At 33.8% G+C, this 15,985-nt stretch overlaps 1 long non-coding RNA gene across 1 annotated transcript in view; it reads left to right on the plus strand.

Annotated features, from left to right (window-relative positions):
- LOC143231815 (uncharacterized) overlaps positions 1-15,985 on the plus strand; it is a 41,035-nt gene that overhangs the window by 13,940 nt on the left and 11,110 nt on the right. Inside the window, exon 2 of the long non-coding RNA XR_013017215.1 lies at positions 15,649-15,732. This is a non-coding gene — a long non-coding RNA (uncharacterized LOC143231815). The remainder of the gene's footprint in view (positions 1-15,648; positions 15,733-15,985) is intronic.

Below are 15,985 nucleotides of genomic sequence, written 5' to 3' on the forward strand. Positions count from 1 at the left end.
GAGTTCACAGACTTACCGCTGTGCCACTGAAGGGGAGGGGGGCAACTTACAAATACAACTTTTATTTTATTTTGTGTATTTCCTTAAATAAAGCTTTTTTTTTCAATGTGTCACTTCACTTCTAAAAAATGGGGCTCACTCGGTCAGTAGTGGTTACGCCCCCTCTTCGGCTAAGACAGAAAACGTACGTAGTGTATTCATTAGCGGGTTACAGACGGTCACGTGAACGCATAAATCTCTCACGTATACCAACTAAAAACCTTGTGGCGCACATACGTGCAAAGTTACTTTATGTATTATCTTTTCGTGACACATATTCACTATTAAAGGTCGTTTGTTGTAGTTGAACAAAATTCTTATATGTAAAACTACTTACTACATCTATTTATTACTTAATTCACAGTGTATTTTTATATGGAAGATTACATATCTTGTTATAACACAACTTGTTATCTTGTGTTTTTATAAGGAAGATTATCACATACCTGGTTAAAACAGAACTTGATATATTGTGTTCTTTAAATAGAAATTATTCTACGTATATTGTTCAACTCGTTTTGTTTTTCATATCTTCTTTTTTAAATGAAAAATTACTAACATATGTGGTTATAACACAACTTGTTATTGTATGCTCTTTATATAGAAGTTATTCTACGTATATTATTAAACGCGTTTTGTTTTTTATATCTTGTGTTTTAATGTGGAAGAATAGTGACATATATAATATACACAGACTACAAAGAGAACTTGTTTTTGCATATTTTTATATAGAGCTTATCCCACATATCTCGCTATAACACGACATGTTCTTGTTATCTCGTGTTTTATTTTACTAGCAATTAACAATTAACATACGAGTTCCTTCAGACAAAAACTCCTTACTTTAATATATCTGTATGAATAAGTTTATATATTGTTTTCACAAACATTATTCCCCTATTACTTTGTGTTTCTTAAGATAACCCTGATGTGTTACGTATTTAGTGTTAATTACATTAACACAAGTACAGTTTTTGATGCATTCTGTCTTGTTTTTTAGGATACGAAACTAGAGTTGAGAACATAATACACATGTAGCATTAGATAGCACGTGAAGACTTCCCCTTATATTTAGTAACTTTTATTTTTTGCAACGTCTTAAAAGTTATGCAGGAACAAACTTTATTCACGCAAAGATTTGTAAGTCGGTTATTAGTAAGTTGTGTATCTTCCTAATTTAATAGAGGTGATTTAGAAATAAATTTGTGTTGTTACATAATGCATTTTTCTTGCTAGTTTGTCAAACATGCGTCTTTAACGCGACTGGTTATTAAAACACGCGTCTTCGACGTGGCTGAGTATTAAATTTCATGTGTTGAAAAGACTACGTGGTGAAAAACTTATGTTATAGAGCGAATAATATCATGCTGTTCCAGCTAATTTAATTTAATGATCCTGGTACACACGTACGTATAGAGGTTTAATGTTTTTTTATCTTTTTAATTTGTCTAAATACTGGTGTGTAATGAATTTCCTTTCGCTAACCAACCGATGTCGCCATTTCTCGCTGTGAGACGCACTTGGGCCCATTATGTGAGCTGACCTCCACAGGAACAAAGCTGGCAGGCTTCACATTAGCCCTGCACATCCGGGTTCCCGTTGGCCTGCAGAATTCAGAACTAGACTAGCTGAGGGTTTCTAGTGCACAGTCGCATTGGCTGCCGTGCAGGTGTAGCGAGCAGCAGCCGGGTTTTTCCTATACCCACGCTTCAGAAACAACCAGACTCGGAGCTGTTCTCAGCGCAGAAATGTGTTTCAAGAAAACCACGCTATGAGTCAACGCCATATAGGAAGAATATCTCGACGGAAAGTGTGGGGACAACGCAGTTGAGATCAGTAAGAAGAAGTGTCATGGATCCTTCTAACGAAAGATGGCGGTGATACATATTTTTCTGAAGTGTGGAAGAACCTTTTATTCGAAAGGCGAAACGACAAAGGATATAGGAACAAAGTTTTGACGAAGACGCGACGCTGACAAACGAAGCCTGAAACTTTCGTAGCTATGTCAGGGACTCCAGCAACGGTGACGGATGTAGCGAGAAGCTCCGTAGCTGTATCAGAGACTCCAGCTCGTATACTGATAGTATCCTGAGTTGGATTTACTTTCCGGTATACCTTCAGTATACGTAGCAGGCGACTCTATTTCTCGTCGATGATTATTATCTTTCCTCAAAGTAAGCCTCACGTTTTACTGTACACAGAGCAATCTAAGAAAACAACGATAAAGAACATGCTTTGAAAACAATAACATTCAGACAGTTCCAAACTGAGAAAAAGGTTAATTTCGTAGTTTATATAATATGCACACCTATACTGTCTTCTAGTATAATTTAGAAAAGAAGGTGTTATCTCAAACCTACCTACTTAGGTTCGTGTGAGCCCTCTCTGAAAACAGGAAGGGCTAAACACTGTGGCTCCTTCTAGTGAGGAGATGCCCGTAGGGTAGATGTCCTGAACTCTGGACGGCTGCAAACTGAGGCTTCCTCTAGGGAGTGTCTCCTTTTATTACTTGCTTTGAGTGAAACCTCAAGCCTGCATGTCCCTAGGAGACTTGCGCTGCCACGAAGAAAGAACGTCAAATATGGCGAGCACTGCAGTAAGTAATTCCCGCCAGCGTCAAGCCAAAACGAGGGGATCTGGCTGTTGTCGCACTAATGGCAGCGGCGGCGAGAAGGGGGGAAGACCAGTAAACGTCACCGGAAAACAGTGATGAAGTGGTTCCTTTAACTGCTGCCAGATGGCACTAACGAGAACTTACTCTCAAGAATTTATTAGAAAATATTCGTGTTTTAATTTATTCGAGACAGGCAGTTTTTGATCGCATGATGGTGGCAGCATCACAGAACAACTGGCAAACATTACAAAGTTACTAATGAAAACAAACAGCTATAAAAATGTTTTAAAAAACAAGTACACAGAGGTAAACATTATATGAGTTCCACATCTTTATCTGGTTTTAATCACTCGTGGTTATAAACAATCAATTTGTGTTGAAACATAACAGTATTTTCGTGTGAACAACATTAAAAAACAACAACAACAACAAAGGTTTTTGAAATTTGTTAAATTGATTTTATGATACGCGTACATATGGCGTAGCTTTTCGAGCGGAGTAACTTAACTTAAAGGCGGTGCCTGTAACATCTGGAAACGCGGTGCATTAGTAATTGGTTTCAGACGCGTTGTGGGCCAATAAATCTCTCCCGGCATCACCTCACTGACCTAACGTTTTAGATATGTGCTACCGATAAGACAAAGAAGGCGGTCCTAGGAGCCAATCAGAAAGGGACATAAGAAAGAGGAGGAGCTTCATTGCGATACAAGTTTCAACAGAATTGGCACGATCAGTATTTTTTCTCAGAAAACGACTTCATCTTGAATAGGTATCCAGACACATCCATGTGGTTTGTCAATTCAAACGAAACTAACAGCATAAAGGGGGGGGGGAACTGAGGTAAAATCTGTTGGAATTTCAAGCATTATTAAGATGCATCTTACTTCAGAAGATATAAAACAAAGTAGGTTTTACGCGTGATCTCGAGCAATAACCGTTTTGATAGCGAAGCTACGTGTATGTGTTCTCCCTGTCTGAGATTTATAACATCTTAAATAAGTGTATGAACTATGTTATACTATTTTGATTGTTACATTAAATAAATAATTACACAAACATCGCTATGGCACATTTTGTTATGAGAGAAATAGCAGAAAACGTGTAAAAAATGAATAAAAATACTTTATTTTACATATATTCGGTGATTTCTTCCAAACGGTCACATTAATAGAAAATACACACCTATTCAAATGTACACATAATTATTACGGTAATAATACATTAATATAACTTCATTGTTGTCACCACAGAAACGTTATTTTTATTACTTCATAGTTCATCATGAGTGTGTAACAATATGAAATATTCTTACGTTCAGCAACAGTTAAACAATAGGTAGTTTGCTTTGTTGTTGTTGTTTATATTAACTGTGTAACTACACCAGTGATTTTAGCCTTTTTCTTGACTTGTAACTTTGACGTAACGAGGTTTTTGAGAGTCTCTTATATTCAGATTGTAACAAAATCGTTTTAAATTCCTAGGTGGTTATTCAGGTGTTACGTTAGCAACAGTACATCCTGGTTTTTAAATTTAATTTGTGTGTTATTTATTCTACGTGCTCCTGGATTATTTGAACCTTAAAAATATCTTATATAAATGTGAACAAGAAGTTAGGCTTTTCCTTGAATTGTATATTTTTTGTCTCATAAATAAAATTACAACGCTAAAATCAGGGGTTCGATTCCCCTCGGTGGACCCAGCAGATTGCTCGATGCGGCTTTGCTATAAGAAAACACATATAAATAAACCTTGCCTCTTCGCTTAGTTACACAGCAGTAAGTATGCGGACTTATAATGTTAGAAATCGGGTTTCGATACCGATAGTCGGTACAGCACAGATTGTACACATTGTATAGCTTTTGTGCTAACCTACAAACAAGCATAAAAAGTTGGTAATTATTTCATAAATATATCATATCTTAAATAAAAAGTTAGGGTTTGAATACGTGTTATAGCATAGAAAGTGGGAACAACTGAGTTACTGTCACTCACGTTCCTTATGATACATGTACGAAAAATCTGAAATTTTTGTTTTATAAGAAGAAAACAAAAAGTTAAAGAAACATAAAATTACAGAAGCTATAACACAAACAAATGTAAAATTACGGAAGTTATAACACAAATAAACGTAAAGTTACGGAAGCTATAATACAAAGAAACGTAAAATTACGGAAGCTATAACACAAATAAACGTAAAATTACGAAAGCTATAACACAAACAAACGTAAAATTACGGAAGCTATAACACAAATAAACGTAAAATTACGGAAGCTGTAACATAAACAAACGTGAAATTACGGAAGCTATAACACAAACAAACGTGAAATTACGGAAGCTATAACACAAAGAAACGTAAAATTACGGAAACTATAACACAAAGAAATGTAAAATTACGGAAGTTATAACACAAATAAACGTAAAGTTACGGAAGCTATACCATGAAAAACGTGAAATTACGGAAGCTATAACACAAACAAACTTAAAATTACAGAAACTATAACACAAAGAAATGTAAAATTAAGAAAGCTATAACACAAACAAACGTAAAATTACGGAAGCTATAACACAAATAAACGTAAAATTACGAAAGTTGTAACATAAACAAACGTAAAATTACGGAAGCTATAACACAAACAAACTTAAAATTACGGAAGCTGTAACACAAACAAACATAAAATTACGGAAGCTATAACATAAACAAACGTAAAATTACGGAAGCTGTAATACAAACAAACATAAAATTACGGAAGCTGTAATACAAACAAACGTAAAATTACGGAAGCTGTAACACAAACAAACATAAAATTACGGAAGCTGTAACACAAACAAACATAAAATTACGGAAGCTGTAACACAAACAAACATAAAATTACGGAAGCTGTAACACAAACAAACATAAAATTACGGAAGCTGTTCTAGTTAAATTATTTAAACCATTTAAAAACAAAATGACGAGAGTTCATTTACACTTACCTTAATAATTTTCATCACACTATCTTGGTGTAATTGGTGTGTTTTTAATCATATGACCACACTTATATTGACATATTTAGTGTATTTTTTAACCACATTACTATACAAAATTGTTATATTTAGTGATTTTTAATCACATGGCCAACTATCTTATATATTTAGCATGTTTTTAATCACATGACCAAGACGGATGTACTTAGTGTGTCGTATTTTTGATGTTTTGTATGACGTCACATGGTGGTAATATCTTCTCTATATCCTCACTGTCAAGTAATTTAACCCTTTCTGTTATTTAATGTGCAAAGTACATTTATTTTAGTTACTTATCTGTAATCATGTTCATAACTTCTTCTGCAAACAAGGACTCTTTCCCTCGTCCAAAACACATTTTCATCAGTCGTTTTCGTATCTCACACTTTGCAGAATAATGAACTTGAAATTGAGTTTTGTAATTTGCTTTCTTTCCTTTAAGCGCTTAAATAAGTGCCACATGTTATACAGTAAAGTCTAACTCTATTTGTTAAGCCACATGTTATACAGTAAAGTCTAACTCTATTTGTTATGCCACATGTTATACAGTAAAGTCTAACTCTATTTGTTAAGCCACATATTATACAGTAAAGTCTAACTCCATTTGTTAAGCCACATGTTATACAATAAAGTCTAACTCTATTTGTTAAGCCACATATTATACAGTAAAGTCTAACTCTATTTGTTAAGCCACATGTTATACAGTAAAGTCTAACTCTATTTGTTAAGCCACATATTATACAGTAAAGTCTAACTCTATTTGTTAAGCCACATGTTATACAGTAAAGTCTAACTCTATTTGTTAAGCCACATATTATACAGTAAAGTCCAACTCTATTTGTTAAGCCACATCTTATACAGTAAAGTCTAACTCTATTTGTTAAGCCACATGTTATACAGTAAAGTCTAACTCTATTTGTTAAGCCACATATTATACAGTAAAGTCTAACTCTATTTGTTAAGCCACATATTATACAGTAAAGTCTAACTCTATTTGTTAAGCCACATATTATACAGTAAAGTCTAACTCTATTTGTTAAGCCACATATTATACAGTAAAGTCTAACTCTATTTGTTAAGCCACATATTATACAGTAAAGTCTAACTCTATTTGTTAAGCCACATATTATACAGTAAAGTCTAACTCTATTTGTTAAGCCACATATTATACAGTAAAGTCTAACTCTATTTGTTAAGCCACATGTTATACAGTAAAGTCTAACTCTATTTGTTAAGCCACATATTATACAGTAAAGTCTAACTCTATTTGTTAAGCCACATAACTTATACAGTAAAGCTAACTCTATTTGTTAAGCCACATGTTATACAGTAAAGCTAACTCTATTTGTTAAGCCACATGTTATACAGTAAAGCTAACTCTATTTGTTAAGCCACATGTTATACAGTAAAGTCTAACTCTATTTGTTAAGCCAAGCCACATGTTATACAGTAAAGTCTAACTCTATTTGTTAAGCCACATATTATACAGTAAAGTCTAACTCTATTTGTTAAGCCACATGTTATACAGTAAAGTCTAACTCTATTTGTTAAGCCACATGTTATACAGTAAAGTCTAACTCTATTTGTTAAGCCACATATTATACAGTAAAGTCTAACTCTATTTGTTAAGCCACATGTTATACAGTAAAGTCTAACTCTATTTGTTAAGCCACATGTTATACAGTAAAGTCTAACTCTATTTGTTAAGCCACATGTTATACAGTAAAGTCTAACTCTATTTGTTAAGCCACATGTTATACAGTAAAGTCTAACTCTATTTGTTAAGCCACATGTTATACAGTAAAGTCTAACTCTATTTGTTAAGCCACATGTTATACAGTAAAGTCTAACTCTATTTGTTAAGCCACATATTATACAGTAAAGTCTAACTCTATTTGTTAAGCCACATGTTATACAGTAAAGTCTAACTCTATTTGTTAAAAGCTGTTTCAACAAGTTAATATTTTGTTATCCATGCACTCTCTGAAACTTAGAAAATATTTAATTTGTCTGCCTTAGTAAATTATGTCTCAATTTCAATTTGCTTTTTTATCATAAAAATACCTATGGAGAACTTATATACAGAATGGCTTTTTTTAAAATCAACAACAACATTTTTCTAATTTGTGTATGCACCAAAATACTTGTGGATCTAATGTCTTTGTTGATGTAAGAATGCCACAGATAACACAAAATGGCGTAAGCAAAAATGACATCATTATTACTGATAAGTCCAACAACTACTGTTGGAACATCATATGTAGTTTACATGCTACTTATTGTTACTTAGTTTTTGGTCTCATTCTGATGTAATATATAGATTCAAACCGGTAGCGGAATCCATAAAAACAAGTCAGTAGTTTATGGTTTGGAGTCTATATTCTGGAGAAAGTTTTTGTGAATATAAAATGTTTATAAAACTAAAGAAACAGCTGTACGTCATATGTTTTCCAGTTTCCGAATATTTTATAATGTAGACGTATGTGTGAAATCGTAGGAATGCTGTTCTTTGGACGTTAGATTCTCAGTGAAGAGAAATGAGACAGATACGTCTGATAATAAAACTAAATAAAGAAATACGGGGATGAGTACGGAAGTGTGGACTGTACGGGACTGGGTACTGCTGAATTATCAAACTTTTGTCGAACAGTGTTATAAAATATGCTGGACTAGAGATCTGAGGATTTTGGACTCTAAACGTGATGTTAGAAACTTTGGGTGCTTTATAAGAGTGACAGTCAGTTCAGCTATACGGTTAAGATTAGTCTGATCATCTGAACGGTGCTGTCGACTGGAGCCTTTCCCTTCGTCTGTTCGAGGATGGCTGTGTGTCTGCTCTTTAGGAAATCTCTGACCTAAACATTTAGCTTGGTTTCTCTCAAATGAACAAACAAACAACTAAGGAAAGATTTGATTATTCCACTAACTTAATGTTCCTATTTCGTTACAATGTTAATCCATATACAACATATGTTAATCCATATACAACAATGTTAATCCATACACAACATATGTTAATCCATATACAACATATGTTAATCCATACACAACATATGTTAATCCATATACAACATATGTTAATCCATATACAACATATGTTAATCCATATACAACATATGTTACTTTACAAACTTATTACGCTTCATCAGCTCACGAGGTTAATCTAAGAGATTCAGCAACTTAAATACGGGTCGTAATCTCGAAATACATACTTCATGTACTTGCTGGCTCTAACCAGATTTTAATTGTATTTCTTACAATGACTTGGAAATTAAGAAAAATAAATCGAAATCCAAACTTTTGTTGCACAACTAAATGTGGTTATCTAAGTTAGTTTCACTGGTATAGCAAAACGAATTGAATATAACATTTTTCTCTGGTGAAAGTTCCTAATAGTTTTTACTTAAATATAACTATTCTTCATCGTTACTTAATCTTCCCTGAACATACTCTTTGTTTTCCTTAAAAGCATTGTTAATCTTTTCCATTTAAAACGTTATTGTTGAGATCGACCCTAAAATTAATGATACTGTATATAACCGACTAAAACAACACGAAACTTGATTGTTAAAGGTTATGTTAGATTGAATATGTTTCGTAGAACGTGTGAAAAACATAATTTTACTTTGATTTGTTTTTTAAAGAAATTTACAAGATTGATTATCGTTATAAAGAGTATTGGGTGATGATTGGAGTACATCAAATAACTCGAAACGTCCTAAATGTGCTTAGTGCAAATTTGTTGAGATGTTGTCTTTTTACGGGTTGAAAACCTATATAATTCAGGATTGTATTAAGGTTGAGGATGGCAATCGATTTCAACTATTATATTTAATTATTTGAAGAGTACTGTTTGATGGAGTGAGAGCAAGGGATAAAGTTACGGATGGAAGCTAATTACACTCGTATAAAAGTAATGGGTAAAACGTTGAGGGAAGCTAATCATATTCATATTTTTTATGTAGAAGTAATGGGTAAAACTTTAATGGAAGCTAATTACACTCATATTTGTATGTAAAAGTAATACGCAAAACTTTTGATGGAAGCTAATTACCCTCGTATAAAAGTAACGGGTAAAACTTTGATGGAAGCTAATTACACTCATATTTTTTATACAAAAGTAACGGGTAAAACTTTGATGGAAGCTAATTACACTCATATTTTTTATACAAAAGTAACGGGTAAAACTTTGATGGAAGCTACTTACACTCATATTTTTTATACAAAAGTAATGGGTAAAACTTTGATGGAAGCTAATTACACTCATATTTTTTATACAAAAGTAATGGGTAAAACTTTTGATGGAAGCTAATTACACTCATATTTTTTATACAAAAGTAACGGGTAAAACTTTGATGGAAGCTAATTACACTCATATTTTTTATACAAAAGTAATGGGTAAAACTTTTGATGGAAGCTAATTACACTCATATTTTTTATACAAAAGTAATGGGTAAAACTTTTGATGGAAGCTAATTACACTCATATTTTTTATACAAAAGTAACGGGTAAAACTTTGATGGAAGCTAATTACACTCATATTTTTTATACAAAAGTAACGGGTAAAACTTTGATGGAAGCTACTTACACTCATATTTTTATACAAAAGTAATGGGTAAAACTTTGATGGAAGCTAATTACACTCATATTTTTATACAAAGTAATGGGTAAACTTTTGATGGAAGCTAATTACACTCATATTTTTATACAAAGTAACGGTAAAACTTTGATGGAAGCTAATTACACTCATATTTTTTATACAAAAGTAACGGGTAAAACTTTGATGGAAGCTACTTACACTCATATTTTTTATACAAAAGTAATGGGTAAAACTTTGATGGAAGCTAATTACACTCATATTTTTTATACAAAAGTAATGGGTAAAACTTTTGATGGAAGCTAATTACACTCATATTTTTTATACAAAAGTAACGGGTAAAACTTTTGATGGAAGCTACTTACACTCTTATTGCTCAGAAAAATTTTAATTGATGAAACCTTGGATGGAAGTTCTTTTTTCTCATAGTTTGTTTACTAGCTGCAAAAGTACACCACACCTGCTAATTTTAAAATTAAACCTGAACACTTATTCTAATGAAGTCTGTATATTTAGATTTTGTAATACGCAAATTTATCTAATATTAAATATAGCATATGTCCTTATGGTTCATAATATCCATTTCTTTTTGTTCTCCACTGGGTCAACTGTAGATTTAAGGCTTTACAATATTACAATACGGGATTCAATTTCTTGTAATGGTTGGAGAAGAAGCAGCATATTGTGTTATTTTCTGTTAAAACAAATAAATTAACACATAATATATTTATTATTTTAAATTTTGAGACATCGAGCTGTTATGACTTTCTTAAACTATAGTTACTTAACCTACCCTTCAAAGTAGTGAGTTTTAAGAATTATATCATAACCAGATAGAAAAATAAGTCGTCCAGTAATTTAGCATATTCACTTATTCTATCTCACAATGTAATAATCTAACGATTTTTCACTACTGAAACGGTATAGAAACCGTCACTGGTTCTTCTTCACTAAGATAACCTATTGAGTTTTCACTACTGAAACGGTATAGAAACCGTTACTGGTTCTTCTCCACTAAGACAACCTATTGAGTTTTTACTACTGAAACGGTATAGAAACCGTTACTGGTTCTTCTCCACTAAGATAACCTATTGAGTTTTCACTACTGAAACGGTATAGAAACCGTTACTGGTTCTTCTTCACTAAGATAACCTATTGAGTTTTCACTACTAAAACGGTATAGAAACCGTTACTGGTTCTTCTTCACTGAGATAACCTATTGAGTTTTCACTACTGAAACGGTATAGCAACCGTTACTGGTTCTTCTTCACTAAGATAACCTATTGAGTTTTCACTACTAAAACGGTATAGAAACCGTTACTGGTTCTTCTTCACTAAGATAACCTATTGAGTTTTCACTACTGAAACGGTATAGAAACCGTCACTGGTTCTTCTTCACTAAGATAACCTATTGAGTTTTCACTACTGAAACGGTATAGAAACCGTTACTGGTTCTTCTCCACTAAGACAACCTATTGAGTTTTTACTACTGAAACGGTATAGAAACCGTTACTGGTTCTTCTCCACTAAGATAACCTATTGAGTTTTCACTACTGAAACGGTATAGAAACCGTTACTGGTTCTTCTTCACTAAGATAACCTATTGAGTTTTCACTACTAAAACGGTATAGAAACCGTTACTGGTTCTTCTTCACTGAGATAACCTATTGAGTTTTCACTACTGAAACGGTATAGAAACCGTTACTGGTTCTTCTTCACTAAGATAACCTATTGAGTTTTCACTACTAAAACGGTATAGAAACCGTTACTGGTTCTTCTTCACTGAGATAACCTATTGAGTTTTCACTACTGAAACGGTATAGAAACCGTTACTGGTTCTTCTTCACTGAGATAACCTATTGAGTTTTCACTACTGAAACGGTATAGAAACCGTTACTGGTTCTTCTTCACTAAGATAACCTATTGAGTTTTCACTACTGAAACGGTATAGAAACCGTTACTGGTTCTTCTTCACTAAGATAACCTATTGAGTGTTCATAATCAGTGATGCCGAGAAAACCCACTTGTAGAGAAATATATATGTAAAAACGGCTCGTTTGGGTTGAGAAAATTTTTTACGTACAGAAGTGAACTACGTTTCAACCTTCTTCGGTCATGTGGTCAGCTTCCGGTCAGTTACCTCTCTCTTTCTTTGTGAACCTGACGATGACCGAAGAAGGTCAAAACGTTGTTCACTCCTCTGCGTAAAACATTTTCTCAACCCAAACAAGCCGTTTTTACATAAATATTTCTATTGAGTTTTCACTACTGAAACGGTATAGCAACCGTTACTGGTTCTTCTCCACTAAGATAACCTATTGAGTTTTCACTACTGAAACGGTATAGCAACCGTTACTGGTTCTTTTCCACTAAGATAACCTATTGATTTTTCATTACCGAAACGGTATAGCAACCGTTACTGAATCTACTTTACTAAGATAACCTATTGATTCTTCATCATTAATGTTACCTATGGATCTTTAACAATTCACGCTCAGTAGGATATTATACTGATGATTTCTCTATACTGAAACTTACTATAATCTGCATTATTTTTCTCAGTCCACTAATCCTTAAAATGACCAGTTTTTATTTTTTCTCAGTTCACTAATCCCTAAAATGACCAGTTTTTATTTTTTCTCAGTTAACTATTCCCTAAAATGACCAGTTTTTATTTTTTCTCAGTCCACTAATCCCTAAAATGACCAGTTTTTAATTTTTCTCAGTCCACTAATCCCTAAATTGACCAGTTTTTATTTTTTCTCAGTCCACTAATTCCTAAAATGACCAGTTTTTATTTTTTCTCAGTCCACTAATCCCTAAAATGACCAGTTTTTATTTTTTCTCAGTCGGCTAAACCTTAAAATGGCCAGTTTTTATTATTTTTTTATCAGTTTTTGTATTTTTTAGTGGCGGATGAGCATATGCAAGTCATAGTTGCTCTAATATAGTATTAAAAGATGTCAATAAAAGGATTGAGACATCATAAAGACATATTTCTGTTTCATATTATGTTGACTCTAACTCGTTGACGAACATATGATCGTCCTAGAAGATAAAATCAACCGAGGATCAAAACAGATCTGACAAAGGAATTTGTGATAGCTTCTCGAGAGCGCTCGAGTTATAAACGCTTTTGTCACTTGATTTATCTCAACTGGCTTCTTTGAAGCTCTGATTACAGTAGGGGACTAAAGGGGGCGCTCTTGAAAATAAATACCTCGCTGCTTAAAAAAAAAAAAAAAAATCCTAGTAATTTAATACATAGAAAAACTTCTCTGATTTCGGTGTTCCCTGGATTACAGGTGCACAATAAACATAGTTTATTTACGTTGAACAGATGGCGCTGAATGACATAGAAACATTAATTAAGTAGCTAGAGATTTCAAAAGGACTTTAAGGAGGACTTTCTTGAAAACATAAGTAAATAATTCCAGCAATAAGTAAACCATCCTAAAATACTTGACTAATATATGTATATATACATAACAAACGGTACATTATATTTGTCACCATCATAGTTTAAACACTACGGTGGTGAAAATTAATTAACTAAGATCGTGTTACACATCTAAGTTGGAGCACTAATTTGTAAAGTAATGGATGCACGTGCGGATCTGAACTTTTACAAATGTAATGTTTTACTGCTTGACCTGGGCCTGGCATGGCCTAGCGCGTTAAGGCGTGCACTTCGTAATCTGAGGGTCGCGGGTTCGCGCCCGAGTCGCGCCAAAACATGCTCGCCCTTCCAGCCGTGGGGGCGTTATAATGTGAGGGTCAATCCCACTTTTCGTTGGTAAAAGAGTAGCCCAAGAGTTGGCGGTGGGTGGTGATGACTAACTGCCTTCCCTCTAGTGTTACACTGCTAAATTAGGGACGGCTAGCACAGATAGATCTCGAGTAGCTTTGTGCGAAATTCCAAACAAACAAACTGCTTGACCTGGACCGTGATTTAGGTGAAATAAGGAATAGTAGCAGATGAGACACACAAACATTACGGGTTTAGCTTTAGCAGAAATAGAAAATTAAAACTATGAAAAGATAATTTCTAATAAAGGGATTTTAATAATCAGTTTTAAGCCTATTTCAGCGATGTCTAAGAACGAAAAATATCTGTTCTCTAGAAATATGTTTATTAAATCGTTTTTTGAAAAACATTTGTTGCTGCTAAACTATATCCATGAGTGCCAACACTACATTTGAAAGTGTCCAATGTCCTCCCTGTGTGTTGAACTCATATGCCCGAATAATCTCCTTTGATTCTGTTTAACTATTTTTATAGCATTCTTTTGTGTTTGTGTGAATTTTCTTATAGCAAAGATATACTGGGCTCTCTGCTGAATCCGCCTAGGGAATTCAAACCCCTGATTTTAGCGTTGTAAATCCGTAGACTTACCACTGTACCAGGCGTTCTTTTTTCCTTTAACTCGCACTGATGTGATTACTGAATAAAAAATAGTGAGATCAGTGTATCTTAAACAATAATTTAAAGTGAAAACCAGTGCCCCGAACTTGTACTTTTATCTACTAGTATTTTTAATGTATTGTTATTGTTTGTAACATGTAGTCCAAGCACATTGTTTGTAACATGTAGTCCAAGCACATTGTTTGTAACAAGTAGTCCAAGCACATTGTTTGTAACATGTAGTCCAAGCACATTGTTTGTAACATGTAGTCCAAGCACATTGTTTGTAACATGTAGTCCAAGCACTTTGTTTGTAACATGTAGTCCAAGCACTTTGTTTGTAATATGTAGTCCAAGCACATTGTTTGTAACATGTAGGTCAAGCTCATCTTCAGCCCCGTTACGTTTTTTTAACTGTAGTAATAAGTCTGAGCTGCTAAAAATATTCAGTGAAATCAAATAAATTCAGTCCGGCATGGCCGGGTGGTTAAGGCACTCGACTTATAATCCGAGGGTCGCTGGTTCGAATCCCCTTCACACCAAAGATGCTCTCCCTTTCAGCGTATATATAGCGTTATATGCTACGGTCAATCCCACTATTCTATATGTAAAAACGGCTGGTATGGATAAAGAAAGCGCTGTGTAGAGGAGCGAACAACTTTCTTTGGTCATCGTCAGGTTCTCTACCCATCCCAGCGTTTTTACATATATAATTTTCTCTACAAGTGGGTTTTCTCGTCATCACGAATCCCATTATTCGTTTGTAAAAGTGTCGTCCAAGAGTTGGCGGTTGGTGGTAATCACTTCCCTTTAGTCTTACACTGCTAAATTAGGGACAGCTAGAGCAGATAGCCCTCATGTAGCTTTGCGCAAAATTTAAAACAAACCAAACCATATAAATTCATAATTACCTCTTCATGATATCAGTCTGATTTAATGTCTGTTAATCTATTTAAATTGCTTCTTAGTTTTCTTTTACCTTCCTTTCAGTGTTCCAAGTGAACGGATTTCGACTTCTTCAAGTTGTTGATTTGGAAAGCGAAACACCAGAGATAAATGTTAATTACAAACCTGGTAAGTATCAAATTAACTCGTCTTTATAAATTACCGGTGCACAAACAAGTCTGTGCTAATCATTGTTATTGACATTTTAATGCGATAAATCGTTTGCCTTCTTGTCGTTAATTGTTCATATCTAAGCTTCAACAAAGGCTTAGCTACGCAAGATAGTACTTCGTGATGAGTAACCGTGTGTGTTTTATGTTCTTTACGTGTGCGCAGAATCTCAAACTACTTTTGTTCTTACCGTCTTTAATCCCAGAGAAAT

The sequence above is a fragment of the Tachypleus tridentatus genome, chromosome 11 (assembly GCF_004210375.1).
Source record: "Tachypleus tridentatus isolate NWPU-2018 chromosome 11, ASM421037v1, whole genome shotgun sequence".
In the NCBI taxonomy this organism is placed as follows: domain Eukaryota; kingdom Metazoa; phylum Arthropoda; class Merostomata; order Xiphosura; family Limulidae; genus Tachypleus; species Tachypleus tridentatus.